Consider the following 16,293-nt stretch of genomic DNA (forward strand, 5'->3'; position numbering starts at 1 on the left):
GTCTGCATCCTTCATATCGGTCATGCCTGTCAAGCACCGTCAAGCTCGCCATGCTCCATCCGATCGCCTGGGCTGTAGACTTTGTGGCCCGCAGAGCCAGGTTTGTGGCGCTGCGCAGACAGATGGCACAGCTGAACAGCAGGCTGAAGGCGGCGTCCCGAAACCAGGAAGCCGACGTCCTCAGAACTTCAAAGCAGGTGGTTTTTCCCGTTGAAGGCTTTTCGACGGCGGCGAATGCTTCCAGAGATCAGCGAAGAGTAGAGTTCGCTGAAGGAGACAAAATCTGAATACCTTAACTAACGATTCAACCAGACTGGACACGCGTATTTGAGTGTTCTGCACGTGTCGTCGCACGTGAGATGGGAACTGCTGTATTTGCAGTTGGTGCTGAACATAGTTTTGATAAGATTTGACTTTCAGACTATTTTGTCACCCTGCCATCCAACGACATCTCAGTTTAATACATCTCAGTTGGTACATTTCATTTTGATTCATCTCAGTTTGATTCATTTCGTTTTTGATTAATTTTTGATACATTACATTTTTTGGGACATTTCATTGAGCTTGAGTGATTCAACTATGCAATCTCAGGTTAATTTCAATGCACGCTACGTCAAGACAACATTAGACTGTGTCTCACATGTACTTTTACTTCAGGTAGCGATCTTGTGACATTACTCAAACTGAAGCTTACCCTTGACGGTCTGTAGTGTGCATCTCAATAAAGTAGGACACAACATACATACATTTAGTGTGTAACGAGACTAAAAGCACTGAAAGCGGTGATTAAGATGCTTACGTTATTCAGTCTTCTAGGGCAGCACTAACAAATTTCCCCTACAAGACGGGCTAAATGCCCCGTTACATTGAAAAGGCATTTTCACAAACCTCTTGCGTTTAGTTTGGACTCACCAAAAGCTGTCAATGTGGCCTCAAAGCTTCAGTACTGCCACTCTGAGCTTGATTGCTATGTCTGAGGTAAAACACTCATTAGCATACAGACAAAGAAATTTAACAAAATCCCCATTTTCACCGGATCAGGTAATTAAACCATCCAAATGATTTCTAAACGGTTTCATTAAGTTGAAATAGTTGCCGAATGCCCCTTTAATGCTGCCCACTAAAATTGATTTAATATAGGGTAGTTTGACTTGAAGCCATAATACCTCAACTTCATTACGCATGATATTATCCCTTACTTTTACTGAAATATGGTATTGAACATAAAAACCTTCCCCATGCTTATTTCTGTCATTTCTATATAGATTATATGGACACAGCTTCATCCTCAAATGTTTGATCCAGATGGGTTTCAGATATCGAAATTTTTAAAAAATTGTATTTACATTTAGCTGACGCTTTTATCCAAAGCGACTTACAATTGCTATATATGTCAGAGGTCGCATGCCTCTGGAGCAACTAGGGGTTAAGTGTCTTGCTCAGGGACACAATGGTGTCTCACAGTGGATTCAAAACCGGGTCTCTCACACCAAAGGCATGTGTCTTATCCACTGCGCCATCACCACCCCATTGTATTTGACAACAATAAATCAGTAATTTCATCCACTTTGTTCCTCAAACTACAAATATTAAAATGAGCAATTTTAAAATAAAACCGCCATCAGATATAACATATATATCCCACCTTAGTTTTACATCTTATCCTTGTCAACGCTTCAAATCTTTCCATTCAATAGAGACAATAGACTGAATAGATGACTCAGAAGATGACTAAACATCAGTTTGCATTTTAGAGTCTAATCAAAATAAAGTATTTTGACATGATCTTGAAAAACATTTAACTAAATACAGAGTTTTAGACTTATCATTTTCAGATTTTAAATATAAAATGGTCACACATATGGCTTTAGCTGCAGTGCATTTCTAGATTGCTCCAGGGCCAACTTCAATTTTATTTTCATGAAGATGTTTCATAAAAATAAATTTCTAATAACTTTACAAAACTTTGAAGCTATTTTTAAAAAAAAATTCATTATGACAATAATTAATTCTACATTTACAATAAACTACCAGGTGTCAGCTTTCAAATGAGATCATACTTGTGCTTTTAGTGCAAAGGGTTCATGAACTGTATCTGTTTCAGTTTGGGTATGTCATTTCTGGGGATTTTTCAAAAGTGGGCTTGCAGCTTAACAGGTTAATGGCGTTTATAAACAATAAGCTTTGTCATATCTTTAAAAAAAAGCAATGTTCCCTCTTTCTCTTGCAGCTTTCATTTTAGGAATCAGTTCCTTCTCTGTAAAACAGTTTGTTTATTGTTATTGTTATTGTTTATTAACAATTTTGAACCTTCCAACTTTTTCGCATTAGCCAATCCTGGGCCTTAAACTTTATACTCGCCATTATTGGTCGAGGTCAAGGTCTACTCGAGGTTTCATCTGCTGCTTTAAAACTTTTTCCAACTCATGGACATTATTCTATCCCAATGGTATTGGGGGGATCCAGGTCCAATTTATCCTTAAAGTCAGCACCTTCTCCTCTGATACTGACCAACTTTCGTTCTCAGTCTCAGGAATAACATTTTCACATTTCACAATTTTCACATTTTTGACCCCTGGTTTCACAGTCAGCTGGTGTGCCCTGTTTGACCACTAGATGGCACTCCTTCTCTGATCTTTGCCACTCAGCCATGAACTCAGCCAGTCCCCATAATCCTTTGCCCGGACTCATCATGAATTATTGCATTCACCTGTTTGTCATTACATTGTTTGTCTCACCCTACTTATACCATGTTCTCTCTGTTATTTCTCATCGAGGTTTTGTAATTGTCAGATGGCATTCATGAGCACTCTCCCTTGTCTTTTGTGGATTTTTTGCAAGTGTTTTTGACCCTTTGCCTGGCATGACTACGATTCTGGATTTTCCAATAAAGCTGCTCTTTGATCTCACCTAGTCTCAGAGCTATCCATGACACCTGGTCTAAACATCAAGAAAGTCTGCTTTGGCATCTATTATTAACATTGATACTGCCCAGGGGAGTCACTAGGATTTTCATTTTAGGTGGGCTAAGCCACCAATGAGGGTATGATTTTTTTTAAAAATATTACAAAAGGTTACACTTTAGTTTAGGATCTAATGCTCACTATTTATGGCAAGCCGTTTTAACTTTTATTCATTTCCAGGATATGAATTCTTGATATCAACAATTCAATTTTTGATATCAACAATTACATTTTTGATATCAACAATTACATTTTTGATATCAACAATTTAATTATTGATATCAACAATTTAATTCTTGATATCAACAATTAGATTCTTGATATCAACAATTGAATTCTTGATATCTGTAATTGTATTTTCACTAGTGAAATGTCACCATAGGCTGCCATTCAAAATTAATTGTTGATATCAACAATTAGATTCTTGATATCAACAATTGATTTCTTACTAGTAGAAATATAATTTTTCATATCAAAAATTACATTGTTACTAGTAAGAATGTGAATTCCTGATATCAATAATTCAATTGTCACTAGTTGAAATGTCTATTCTTGATATCAACAATTTAATTGCTACTAGTAAAAACTTTCAATTTTGATATCTGAAAATGTATTTCTGATATCAATATTATTTCAGATATCTAAAATGGCTCTCTTACTAGTAACAATCACATTCATGATATCAGAAATTAACATAGTCACTAGTGAAAATGGAATTATTGATATCAAAAATGAACATTGTTACTAGTAGCAATTCAATTGTTGATATCAAGAATAGACATTTCAACTAGTGACAATTGAATTCTTGATATCAAAAATAAAGGTGTTTACTAGTAAGAATTGTATTTCTGATATGTGAAATTGGAATTGCAACTAGTCAGAAATCAATTATTGATATCAACAATTGATTTTGAATGGCAGCCTATGGTGACATTTCACTAGTGAAAATACAATTACAGATATCAAGAATTATAGTTTTTACTAGTTGAAATACAATTCTTGATATCTAGAATGAGCATTTTAATTAGTAAAAATGTGATTGTTGATATCAAGAATTAGCATTGTTACTAGTGGAAATGTAATTTCTGATATCAAAAATTGTCATTGTTACTAGTATAAATCTAATTCCTGATATCAATTACTATAATTTTAACTAGTTAAAATTGAATTGTTGATATCAAGAATTCATATCCTGGAAATGAATAAAAGTTAAAACGGCTTGCCATACACTATTAACCAGTTTCATTGTCATGCAAAGGCAGGGTTTTATAATCACTGTGGTCCCAAATGTGAGGTAGGGCAGATAGGGGGGTTCTGTGTTTCCCCGAGAAAATTTTGATTTCTCTGATCTACATATTTTAAGATGTTTTGAAGGCCAAAAAAATTGGATAACAGCTTTAAAACCATGTCAGTGGGCAGCTGATTATTTTTCTCTCCTTATCAGCATCACACTCTTTTTCTCTTTGTTTTTATCTTGCCCTATCTCTTCCCCTCCTAAAGCTGAGCTTTGACTGATATAGGCTTTTCATTTTTGTCTGTCAGTGAAGAAAGTAAGTAAACAGAGTCAACTGATAGGTTGATTTTGCCTATGTATCATTTTCTCAGACGCGTTTGTTTTGCTGAAAGCTACTAAAGCTAGGTAATTAGGTATATTAAATGCATTCACAATATGTAGGCTACACATTCATTATTGATCTTATGCCTAATACAGGGCCGTAGACAGGGCTGTATAATCAAAGAGGTCCTAAATTTGAGGTTGGTAGGGGGTTCACATTTTTTATTTGTGTATTTCAAGACGTTTTTAAGACCAAAAAAAGGAAAATAATTAACTTTAAAACCATGTCAGTGGGCAGCAGATTATTTGTCAATACCTGCTCTCTCCTCATCTCCATCACTCTTTCTTTTTTTCTCAGTCTCTTCACCCCTTTCTCTTCCCCTCCTAAAGCTGAGCTTTTTTAATTTACTAAAGGCTACAATTTGTATTTTATTCTCAATATGTACACATTCATTATTAATCTTGAGCCTAACATGATGAAAACGGCTTATATTAGTGTGCCTGATTATTTTTTTGTCATTCATTTAACATTTATGATCTAAAAAAAATGTCAAATATGAAATGTTAAGTTTAGCTACTTACATCTTATCTCACACTTGACCGTACTATGGAGGACCAGCTCTACCATATTTAAAAATATACTACAGAAATAAATAAATGCTCAATAAATAAATAAGCATACAATTAATTGCCCCAAAAAATACAATAAACAAATAAATGTAGGTAGAAATTAAATTATACAGTGAGACATAAATGTATATATCTCTTAATTAGCTTCTTTATTTATTGACCTTTGTAATAATTACCCTATTTATTTATGTGCATGTTATAATATTCTTGTTTTTATTCTTCCTTTGTATTTTTTTACCCTATTTATTTCTTCAATGCTATTTATTTCTGCCTGTCGTTTTTATATTTCTGCCTCATTATGCAAATGAGGAGGGGCTGTGTCTTAAGGGGTCAACTTCTGCCCATTGGTTGGTTAGCATTTTAGTGCATCTAAATCTAAATCTACATGCCACCGGCCACAGTCACAACAAAGATGACTACCTACGATGAAGTTTGTCAGTGAGCTGAGGCATTTAGCAACTGTTTTTGAAAACAATGCTAACGTTATAAGTATTGACTTTATTATTTTTCGTTTGGACGCTCTGACAGAACGTGTGTTTCAGTTAGCGGCACACATGGACACAGATGTCAACAATGTAGTTTTTCAGAATCTAAGAAATCAAAAGGACATAAGTACTCGTTCATTCAACTTTCGACCTATAACCCATGTTGAACTTGCAAAACCTACATTCAAATCTGAGATTTCTCAACGGCAATCGGGTGAAAGAGACAAATTTAGCCGTCTAGCCCCATAGACTCCCATTCATTTTGCACTCGGACGATCGCCCCCCAGTGGAACTCTGGTGGAACTACAACCAAAATTCGGTACAATAGGACTTAATAGGGAGTGGCCAGGCTCTCTGTAGAAAGGCTTTGCTTTCACCTAATTGTGCCGAAAAAGAGTTCATTGCTCAAAGCTTTTCAACTCATGCACACTAATGACATCTTCTGGTCAAAAGGTAGAAAAAAGCTGCATTTCCGTCCCAGAGGACGAATGTAGTTGTCACATCATAAGGAGAATGGTATCTACGCTAATATTAGACTGTCTGTCTCATCCTTATCCCGAGGTTACCGTAGTCAGCCGGTTCCGGTCCATATCCAGATCAGTTGGTGGATCTGCACCTAGACACGACCAAAACTCAGCAGAGACTGTGTTTACTAGTCAATCCCCTGTGAAGGCCTTGTAACATGACATCGCCACAGATCCTCAGCTGAGACCACAAGAACCAGACAAGTCCTCCACACAGATCCTATTGCCAGCTTCGGCTCCATACCAGCGTGATGAATCCGATGTTCAGCACGCTGGTATCACGCTGTATTAAAGTTGACTTGACTTGAATAGCCTCCAATTGGGTTGATTAACCAAGCACTCCAAACATGCCCTACAATTTAACTCCATTAAACATGCGCTACAATTTAACTCCATTAAACATGCCCTACAATTTAACTCCATTAAACATGCCCTACAATTTAACTCCATTAAACATGCCCTACAATTTAACTCCATTAAACATGCCCTACAATTTAACTCCATTAAACATGCCCTACAATTTAATAAAATGAGACATATTATAATGACACTTCATATTTAATGGGATTAGATGATTTATGAATGGCATTTAATTGATTACACTTTCAATAAAACTTGCAATTGGTTTGTAAAAGGTGTTTTTAAACATGTTTGGGTTGAGTTTTTGATGCATTTACACTGTTCTTACCGTTACACCAGCGTGTGGCGATTCTAGCGCTTCAAAACAGTGAATCATTTTGCGAATAAATTGGTTCCATTGGTTCAAAGTTACGAAAAGCTTAGTTTCTCCCATCACTTGTAATTTGAATTATATATTTTATATATTAATACCAATAAAATCAAAATGTTTATGGTTTACATTGGTCAATAAAGTGAGATTAAATGCATAGAAATTTATGTTTTATTTAACATATTTAGTTATTAGAGGTTTTTGCAAAGTATTCTGATTCTGAATTTCACTGATTTATTAATTTTAAGAAATATTGAATCTTGAGATGTGAGATGAATAAATGCATGCTCACATTACACACAACGCCTCTGCACTTCAATTTGTCTCATGGGGACAGGAGAATATCAGACAATAAATGGGAAAAGTAAATTTTGTTACTTATTTGAAAAAGTAACTCATATATTTTGCTGTAAAATTTAAAAGTAATGCATTACTTTACTAGTTACTTGAAAAAGTAATCTGATTACATAACTCAGGTTACTTTTAATGAGTTACCCCAAACACTACTCTTACATAGTTTTACAGTTTCATATACACACATACATACATTATGCATACATGCATAAACAGCACATCTGCTAAAAGTTAATTGGTGTGCACATTCTGAACACCACTGTCTCATCATCATATCCAACCCCTGAATAGGCCTACATTAAAAAGTTATTTTGAATTGTATCAGAGGGATTCATTAGGTTTATATGGTGGAGAAATAATAATGGCAGCCTCTTGAGGGCAGCAGAGGAAACATATCACACACTGTAGTCCTGTGTTGTCCCATGATGTGAAGTGCTGCTTGATGTGCATCAAGCTTATTAAACTCAAAATAAACTCATCAGATACTGACATCAGATCAAACCAGTGCAAACTATTGAAGAAATCAAACTGAATGTCTCTGTGTATTTCAGAAACAGTTTGATGATTATAGGCATCAAAAGCATTTTGTCCAAATACTAAGACAGAACAATATGCTGTGATACAAACAAAACAAAATGCTAATCATACAATACATGGCCATCACAAAAGAGGACAATAACATCAACACTGAATAAGATTTAAATAAAACAAATCAGTGTATTTTTCTGTCTCATCGTTATTATTTTATCAAATTTGTTTTAATTGTGTGTAAATATGTGATTGAATGTTATTAATGCTTTGGTAATATAAAGCTTTTTACCATTACAATAAAGCCACTCGAATCTTGAATCTATTAACATTTTAATAACATAAAGAATAGATGTATACAGCAAAACAAAAGAAATGTACGTGTGTCAATGAATTAAAAAAGTGCAACTGAATTAAAACAAGCAACACGCAACTGAACCTACATGCTGATACTGTATGCTAATGCACAGCGCTTGAAAGACAAATTCATTGCAAGACTGTGAACTTTTGCTTTCTCTCTCTTTATTTAGATGAACAAACAAAACGTACTTGTACTCTAGTTTCTCCTCCCATCAGTCTCTTCCTCCTCCCATCAGTCTCTTCCTCCTCCCATCAGTCTCTTCCTCCTCCCATCAGTCTCTTTCACCTCCCATCAGTCTCTTCCTCCTCCCATCAGTTTCTTCCTCCTCCCATCAGTCTCTTCCTCCTCCCATCAGTCTCTTTCTCCTCCCATCAGTCTCTTTCACCTCCCATCAGTCTCTTCCTCCTCCCATCAGTCTCTTCCTCCTCCCATCAGTCTCTTTCTTCTCCCATCAGTCTCTTCCTCCTCCCATCAGTCTCTCTCTCCTCCCATCAGTCTCTTCCTCCTCCCATCAGTCTCTTCCTCCTCCCATCAGTCTCTTCCTCCTCCCATCAGTCTCTCTCTCCTCCCATCAGTCTCTTCCTCCTCCCATCAGTCTCTTCCTCCTCCCATCAGTCTCTTCCTCCTCCCATCAGTCTCTTTCTCCTCCCATCAGTCTCTTTCTCCTCCCATCAGTCTCTTCCTCCTCCCATCAGTCTCTTCCTCCTCCCATCAGTCTCTTTCTCCTCCCATCAGTCTCTTTCTCCTCCCATCAGTCTCTTCCTCCTCCCATCAGTCTCTTTCACCTCCCATCAGTCTCTTCCTCCTCCCATCAGTCTCTTCCTCCTCCCATCAGTCTCTTTCTCCTCCCATCAGTCTCTTTCTCCTCCCATCAGTCTCTTCCTCCTCCCATCAGTCTCTTTCACCTCCCATCAGTCTCTTCCTCCTCCCATCAGTCTCTTCCTCCTCCCATCAGTCTCTTTCACCTCCCATCAGTCTCTTCCTCCTCCCATCAGTCTCTTCCTCCTCCCATCAGTCTCTTCCTCCTCCCATCCGTCTCTTCCTCCTCCCATCAGTCTCTTTCTCCTCCCATCAGTCTCTTTCTTCCTCCCATCCGTCTCTTCCTCCTCCCATCCGTCTCTTCCTCCTCCCATCAGTCTCTTCCTCCTCCCATCCGTCTCTTCCTCCTCCCATCCGTCTCTTCCTCCTCCCATCAGTCTCTTCCTCCTTCTATCAGTCTCTTCCTCCTCCCATCAGTCTCTTCCTCCTCCCATCCGTCTATTCCTCCTCCCATCAGTCTCTTTCTCCTCCCATCAGTCTCTTTCTCCTCCCATCAGTCTCTTCCTCCTCCCATCAGTCTCTTTCTCCTCCCATCAGTCTCTTCCTCCTCCCATCAGTCTCTTCCTCCTCCCATCCGTCTCTTCCTCCTCCCATCCGTCTCTTCCTCCTCCCATCAGTCTCTTCCTCCTTCTATCAGTCTCTTTCTCCTCCCATCCGTCTCTTCCTCCTCCCATCCGTCTATTCCTCCTCCCATCAGTCTCTTCCTCCTCCCATCAGTCTCTTTCTCCTCCCATCAGTCTCTTTCTCCTCCCATCAGTCTCTTCCTCCTCCCATCCGTCTCTTCCTCCTCCCATCCGTCTCTTCCTCCTCCCATCAGTCTCTTTCTCCTCCCATCAGTCTCTTTCTTCCTCCCATCCGTCTCTTCCTCCTCCCATCCGTCTCTTCCTCCTCCCATCAGTCTCTTCCTCCTCCCATCCGTCTCTTCCTCCTCCCATCCGTCTCTTCCTCCTCCCATCAGTCTCTTCCTCCTTCTATCAGTCTCTTCCTCCTCCCATCAGTCTCTTCCTCCTCCCATCCGTCTATTCCTCCTCCCATCAGTCTCTTTCTCCTCCCATCAGTCTCTTTCTCCTCCCATCAGTCTCTTCCTCCTCCCATCAGTCTCTTTCTCCTCCCATCAGTCTCTTCCTCCTCCCATCAGTCTCTTCCTCCTCCCATCCGTCTCTTCCTCCTCCCATCCGTCTCTTCCTCCTCCCATCCGTCTCTTCCTCCTCCCATCAGTCTCTTCCTCCTCCCATCCGTCTCTTCCTCCTCCCATCCGTCTCTTCCTCCTCCCATCAGTCTCTTCCTCCTTCTATCAGTCTCTTCCTCCTCCCATCAGTCTCTTCCTCCTCCCATCCGTCTATTCCTCCTCCCATCAGTCTCTTTCTCCTCCCATCAGTCTCTTTCTCCTCCCATCAGTCTCTTCCTCCTCCCATCAGTCTCTTTCTCCTCCCATCAGTCTCTTCCTCCTCCCATCAGTCTCTTCCTCCTCCCATCCGTCTCTTCCTCCTCCCATCCGTCTCTTCCTCCTCCCATCAGTCTCTTCCTCCTTCTATCAGTCTCTTCCTCCTCCCATCAGTCTCTTCCTCCTCCCATCCGTCTATTCCTTCTCCCATCAGTCTCTTTCTCCTCCCATCAGTCTCTTTCTCCTCCCATCAGTCTCTTTCTCCTCCCATCAGTCTCTTCCTCCTCCCATCAGTCTCTTCCTCCTCCCATCAGTCTCTTCCTCCTCCCATCAGTCTCTTTCTCCTCCCATCAGTCTCTTCCTCCTCCCATCAGTCTCTTTCTCCTCCCATCAGTCTCTTTCTCCTCCCATCAGTCTCTTCCTCCTCCCATCAGTCTCTTCCTCCTCCCATCAGATCATCAGAGAATATCAGCCTCAATCTCTCAGTTCTTCTTCAGTCTGTCAGGATGAAAGCAAGAGAGAGAAACTGTGAGAAAGATCTTTCTGGACTGAGAACAGAAATGAAAAAGAAACAGGTAATATCTGGTTGTAGAAGATTAATTTGTTAATTCATTTTTGAAAACCATTTTTAAAAGCCGGGCTGCATTTCCTTGTTAATTTCAATTCTCTCTCTTTCATTTTTCTCTGTAGGTCAGAATGAGGATGTTATTTGTTAGTTGCTGGAAATTCTGCGATCGTGTCCTGCTGTTGACATGAGTGTTATTAAGACTCAGTGACAGCAGGAATATATAAGACATCATTCAGAGAAATGTTTCACTTGAGGATCAGGATCCAGAACACAGTGTTTTCTCAGAGGAGTTTAAGAAAGAAGCTTCACTCAGATACTCATGTAAGTCTGAGAACATTTACTCATTTACTGCTGTTCATTTCACTTACTGGATCAAACACACATCAGACAGAAGAACGAGAATAACATCCTGCTGAAAACACCAGCTTATTTGTATTATTATACGTCAAACTTGATTATTTTTCAGTGAAACTAGCACAATATTTTGTACACAATATTTGGTATACTAAAGTTAAAACATGTTATTGGTTTACTATACATGGTATAAAACAACTGCAAATGTTTCTAAACATCATGTAATTTAATTTTGAAATAAATGTAGGGTTTTGGCAAGTAAAAACTATGAATTATCAGATAATGTAGGCAGTAAAAGGACATTGAAGTCATTACACATCACACATATTTTTTTAAATAAATAATTATTATCAGTAATGTTCATTGGTGTGTTTTGAGTGACTTTTGATGTAATTTAGTTAATGTTTATTGCATGATTTTAGTGTTGTGTGTTACTCTGATAGTGTTTTGTATTTGTGTTTGACCCTGTGCACAGTCTTTATGAGTATTAATCATGTTTAATTAATAGGCTATTTCTATTGTGCCTCCTGTATTATTATGGTGGTTATTATTACATTTTAAAGTAAAGGCAAATTTTGAAAGTTAAAGTAGATATATTAACATTATATCACTTAATGAAATATAAGGTCGGCATCCTGTAAAACTGGAGCTAAACTGGAGGATTTTTTTACAGTCTAGTCTAACCAATGAAAATGATCAGTAAAATGCTTTTAAAGTAAAATAAACAACAAATATAAATATGAAATAAAAAGCTTTTGTCGTTTTATTGATGAATAATATGTGCATATGACAGACAGATGATTAAAGATTCAATGACTAAGATCAGAAACATTATGATATTAATAATGGTGAAAATTCAGCAGAGAATCAGCAGGAGTGTTGATTATAGCCTACCGGAGTAAAATTAAAATGAACGAATATCTGCGCCTGTCTGATCCGCTCACGTGATTTCTGTTGACGTCACTTACGTCTGATGTCATACGTAGAACGCATGGAGTTTACGGAAGCTGAAGAGTTACGATACTTTATGGTGAAAAAGTAGTATTTCACCCAAATTAAAAACGTATTTTTATGCAATAGAGTCAAATAAAACATTTATTGATAATATTAGGGCGTCATGATAATCAGGTATGTTTGTTAAATGCATAATGAAACGCTGTTTGGACACACGTGTCGTACACATCAACACTGAAGGCCTGATGTAGCTTGTTGCTCTTGTTTGTGTTTGGCCTGCCGTGCTTTGGTTGTTAAATGTTTGCTTTACACTAGAATTAAAAAGGAAATATTTTAATTGGAATCTTTTAAGATTAAACATTAAATTGTTAATTAATGATTATAAAGTTTGTATTCCATAGCTTATCTGTTGTAACTATTATTTTGATTAAGTGGTTAACAGTTAACGTTAGCATTAGCACATTTTTGAACTGGTGTGCAGGGAGTTTCATTTGATAATAGTTTGATTTGTAGTGAATTCAAGGTTTTACCAACAGGATCAGAAGGGTAAAGTTTCCCCCTTAAAAACATTTACTGCCAGTTTGTAAAACATTTACTGTCAGTTTGTAACACATTTAGAGATGAATTGAGAGACATCTGTGATCAGTAATACAACTAAGCATGGAGGGACACTATATCCTATCTTACCATCTTACATTGATTGTGTGTGTGTTATGTGGGACTCAAACTCATGACTTAAGTGTTTGTACCGTGCTATTCAAGTTGAACCACAGGAAGTTAAATATTAGATTTTTTTCTGTTTCTGCAGTTGTGGTTTCATCTGTGTGTTTGCGGTGCTGATAAACAAAGGTAAGCAACTAAACAAACTACATTTGAAAGATAAATGAATGCCTCTGACTGTTAAAGGACATTTACAATGAAAGTGTCTGTTGTTTCAGTGTTTCTGCAGGAAACAGTAGAGGCGGTTATTGGTGGTTCTGTTCTCATGCCGTGTTCTTCCACTGAAGAAGATCATAAACCTCAAGACATTAATGTGTTTTGGAGACACAATGGCAAGATTGTGTGTGATATAATTCCCAGCAGTAATTCGCTAGAGAAACAGAATCCAGATTATAAAAACAGAACTGAAACTTTTCCAGAGGAGTATGAGAGAGGAAACTTCTCCATCAAACTCAACAAACTTATTTATGGCGATGCAGGGAAATACTTCTGCCTCATCACACACTCATCTGAACATCGTAATGTACAGCTGATCATCAACGGTGTGTGAAACTAGTAGATCAGGGCATGAAGTTTTAAATTTAATTATATTGGTTTGCTTTAAAATCTAAATACTGCAAGAAGTTGATCATTTATTTGATGTTCACTAGTGATGTTTGAATCTGAATGCTTCTGTACATACATTATAGATGGATCTGTTATCTTTATCACTGTGAGGTAAAATTTTCTGTTATACTTTTTACAGGAAAAGGCGTGCCCATATCGACTGAACAAGAAAACCAAGGAGAAACAGAACCGGACAGTGTGGAAACATCATCACTTTTGCTCTGGGTTTGCATTGCATCTGTAATTATAGTTACAGTTATAGTTATAGGTTTAATTGTAGCTTGTCGGATAAGACAGAACTCAAGCAGTCGTATGACAGACAGACACGACATGGGTTCAGGCGATAATGAGCTTGAACACATGAACCAGTAATAGCTGATAATAAAGATAAAGCATTTGGTACGTGACTCAACTAAATCTGTAACAGCAGAAACTGCATGAGCTTTAGCGCTAAACACAGAGTCAGTGGAGGAGGGTGATGCTTTCAGTTTTGCTGCCACAACAGCATTCATGAAAAGTGGAGCGACTCGAAACTCTTATATTTACCAGAACTGAATGTTCCTCCACAAGTATTTTATTCTGCAACTGAAGGACCAAACGTTACGTATTCTTGCATTAATGACTGTATTTATATTTTGTACCCTTTATGATTGTCACTTGTAAGTAAAGTGCTTGTACTTGTCAGTGTATAAAGTGTGCTATAAATAACTTTGCCTTATCTTTCCAATTTATAAGTTACAATTAGTTTTTGAAGCACAAGACAGTGTTTTGTACTGTTGTATTCTTGCCTTATGCACTGCATTCTTATTAACAGAACGAGATCTTGAAAAAGTACATTTTTGGTTAAAAGACAAGTGAGTGTCAATATGTCGCTGCCTTAAGCCTGTTTTATGCTTCTGCGTCGAATCGACGAACCCGCCGTAGCTCGACGTGCACCTCCAAAAAATTGTAACTACGCGTCGAGGCACAAGGGCTGCGATGCGACTCAACCTGACGCAGAAACATAAAACAGCCACGACGCCGTAGGAGTGACGGCGTAGCTACGCCGTGGAGTTGACGCATAATGAGGAAGCATAATGAGGCCTTTGACATTCATGTTGAAAATATTGCTTTATTTGCAGTAACTGTGAAGTGTTTAACATATTCTCTTGTAAAAACAGAGGAAACATGGAGCATAGTTTCATTGTATTTGCATGATCTTATGATTTTCAAGACCCAATAAATTGTTTTGATGAAATAATGCATCTGTCTCAATCGTTTGGATATTGATAATACTAAATGTTTTGCATTTATTCATTTGGATGATGCTTTTATCCAAAGTGTGAAAGCAGAAATGTGGTTTCTGGTTTAAAGAAACCACACACACACAAAAAAACACAGCACATCATTGGTATATGAGTTTAGTTTGGTTCACACATTTAGATAAATCTCAGTATCTGAACATCAGTGTCTCCTCATCACAACTAACCTGTTCCTGTAGATGTGTGTGTGTGTGTGTGTGTGTGTGTGTGTGTGTGTGTGTGTGTGTGTGTGTGTGTGTGTGTGTGTGTGTGTGTGTGTGTGTGTGTGTGTGTGTGTGTGTGTGTGTGTGTGTGTGTGTGTGTGTTTAGGGCAGTGCACTGGGACTCTTTGAGGGACCCGTGAGGGTTTGAATGTCCTCTAAGAGCTCCAGCTGTATCTCAGCATCAGAACATCACAATACACACATGGGATTGGGCTTTTCCCATGTGTGTGTATGACAAACATCCTGATGATCAGAGTTTCCACGTCAACACAACTCCTTATTAGTCAATGTAACACATAAGATACTGGCATCAGGACAAACCTGTGCAAACTATTGAAGAATAATCAAACTGAATGCCTCCGTGTATTTCAGAAACAGTGTGATGTCAATAGGTGTTAATTATTTTGACCATATACTACAAAACACACTACGAAATGCTATAATGCAATACAATAGAATATGTGAAAAGAAGAGAAGTGTAAACCTGGCTGTCAGGGTTGTGAGTTCCTGTCATGATAAGAGTAACTAGTGAGACAGGACAGTAATATCAATCCTGAATAACAACAAAACAAATCATTGTGTACTTTTATGCCTTTGATCAAACTTGTTTATTAGTTCACTGTAACAGGGTCGTTTAGAAAAGGGGGCGTGTCAAAATACACTCAAAAGCCTATAAATCATAAATAAAAACTCAGAACTTCACAAAAACTGATGAGCACATGTGTCATGACATGGTGAAGAAGCATGCAGAGTTTCATGGAGATCGGACCATAGGTGGCGCTATAACTGTCAAAAAGGTCGCCTATTATTAGGTGTTCAAGCACGAAGTGCTGAAAACCTATTGTAATTGCTATTTGAAAAAAAAAAAAAAAACCTAAAACGCATCGTGCAGCCCAAACCGTAAGGCCTAGAGACTTGAAACCTGGCCAGGTGGTAGGGCCTCAGTTTGGGGAGAACCTATCAGAGTATGACCCCGATTGGCCCATAGGTGGCGCTACAGCAACCAAAAGTACTAAATTGCTCATAACTCCTCGACCGTTTAACTTGGAATCAAGCTTGGACTCTCTAGATCAATAATTATCAAAAAAAAGTTGAACTTTGCCCTTTGGTTCACTGTAACAGGGTCGTTTAGAAAAGGGGGCGTGTCAAAATACACTCAAAAGCCTATAAATCATAAATTTACAATTAGGACAATTACAAATTAGGACAATTCTCTGGACTCTCTAGATCAATAATTATCAAAAAAAAGTTGAA

General features: G+C 38.1%; 1 protein-coding gene and 1 long non-coding RNA gene across 6 annotated transcripts in view; both read left to right on the forward strand.

Annotated features, from left to right (window-relative positions):
- Nucleotides 1-16,293, forward strand: part of LOC143736164 (CD276 antigen homolog) — a 686,062-nt gene that overhangs the window by 175,185 nt on the left and 494,584 nt on the right. The window contains exon 1 of one of the 5 annotated variants that reach the window (XR_013203366.1): nucleotides 10,841-10,908. The exons of the other annotated variants lie outside the window; for them this stretch is intronic. The gene's annotated coding sequence lies outside the window, so the exon portion shown is untranslated. Of the gene's footprint in view, nucleotides 1-10,840; nucleotides 10,909-16,293 lie in introns of those variants that run through there. 5 annotated transcript variants of the gene reach the window in all.
- LOC143736190 (uncharacterized) lies at nucleotides 14,287-14,777 on the forward strand. The gene is made up of 2 exons (XR_013203391.1): nucleotides 14,287-14,389; nucleotides 14,617-14,777. It is a non-coding gene; the product is annotated as an uncharacterized LOC143736190 (long non-coding RNA).

This window comes from Siphateles boraxobius, unplaced genomic scaffold (genome assembly GCF_051911475.1).
Source record: "Siphateles boraxobius isolate OS27281-9 unplaced genomic scaffold, OSU_SipBor_1 13, whole genome shotgun sequence".
Classification (NCBI taxonomy): Eukaryota; Metazoa; Chordata; class Actinopteri; order Cypriniformes; family Leuciscidae; genus Siphateles; species Siphateles boraxobius.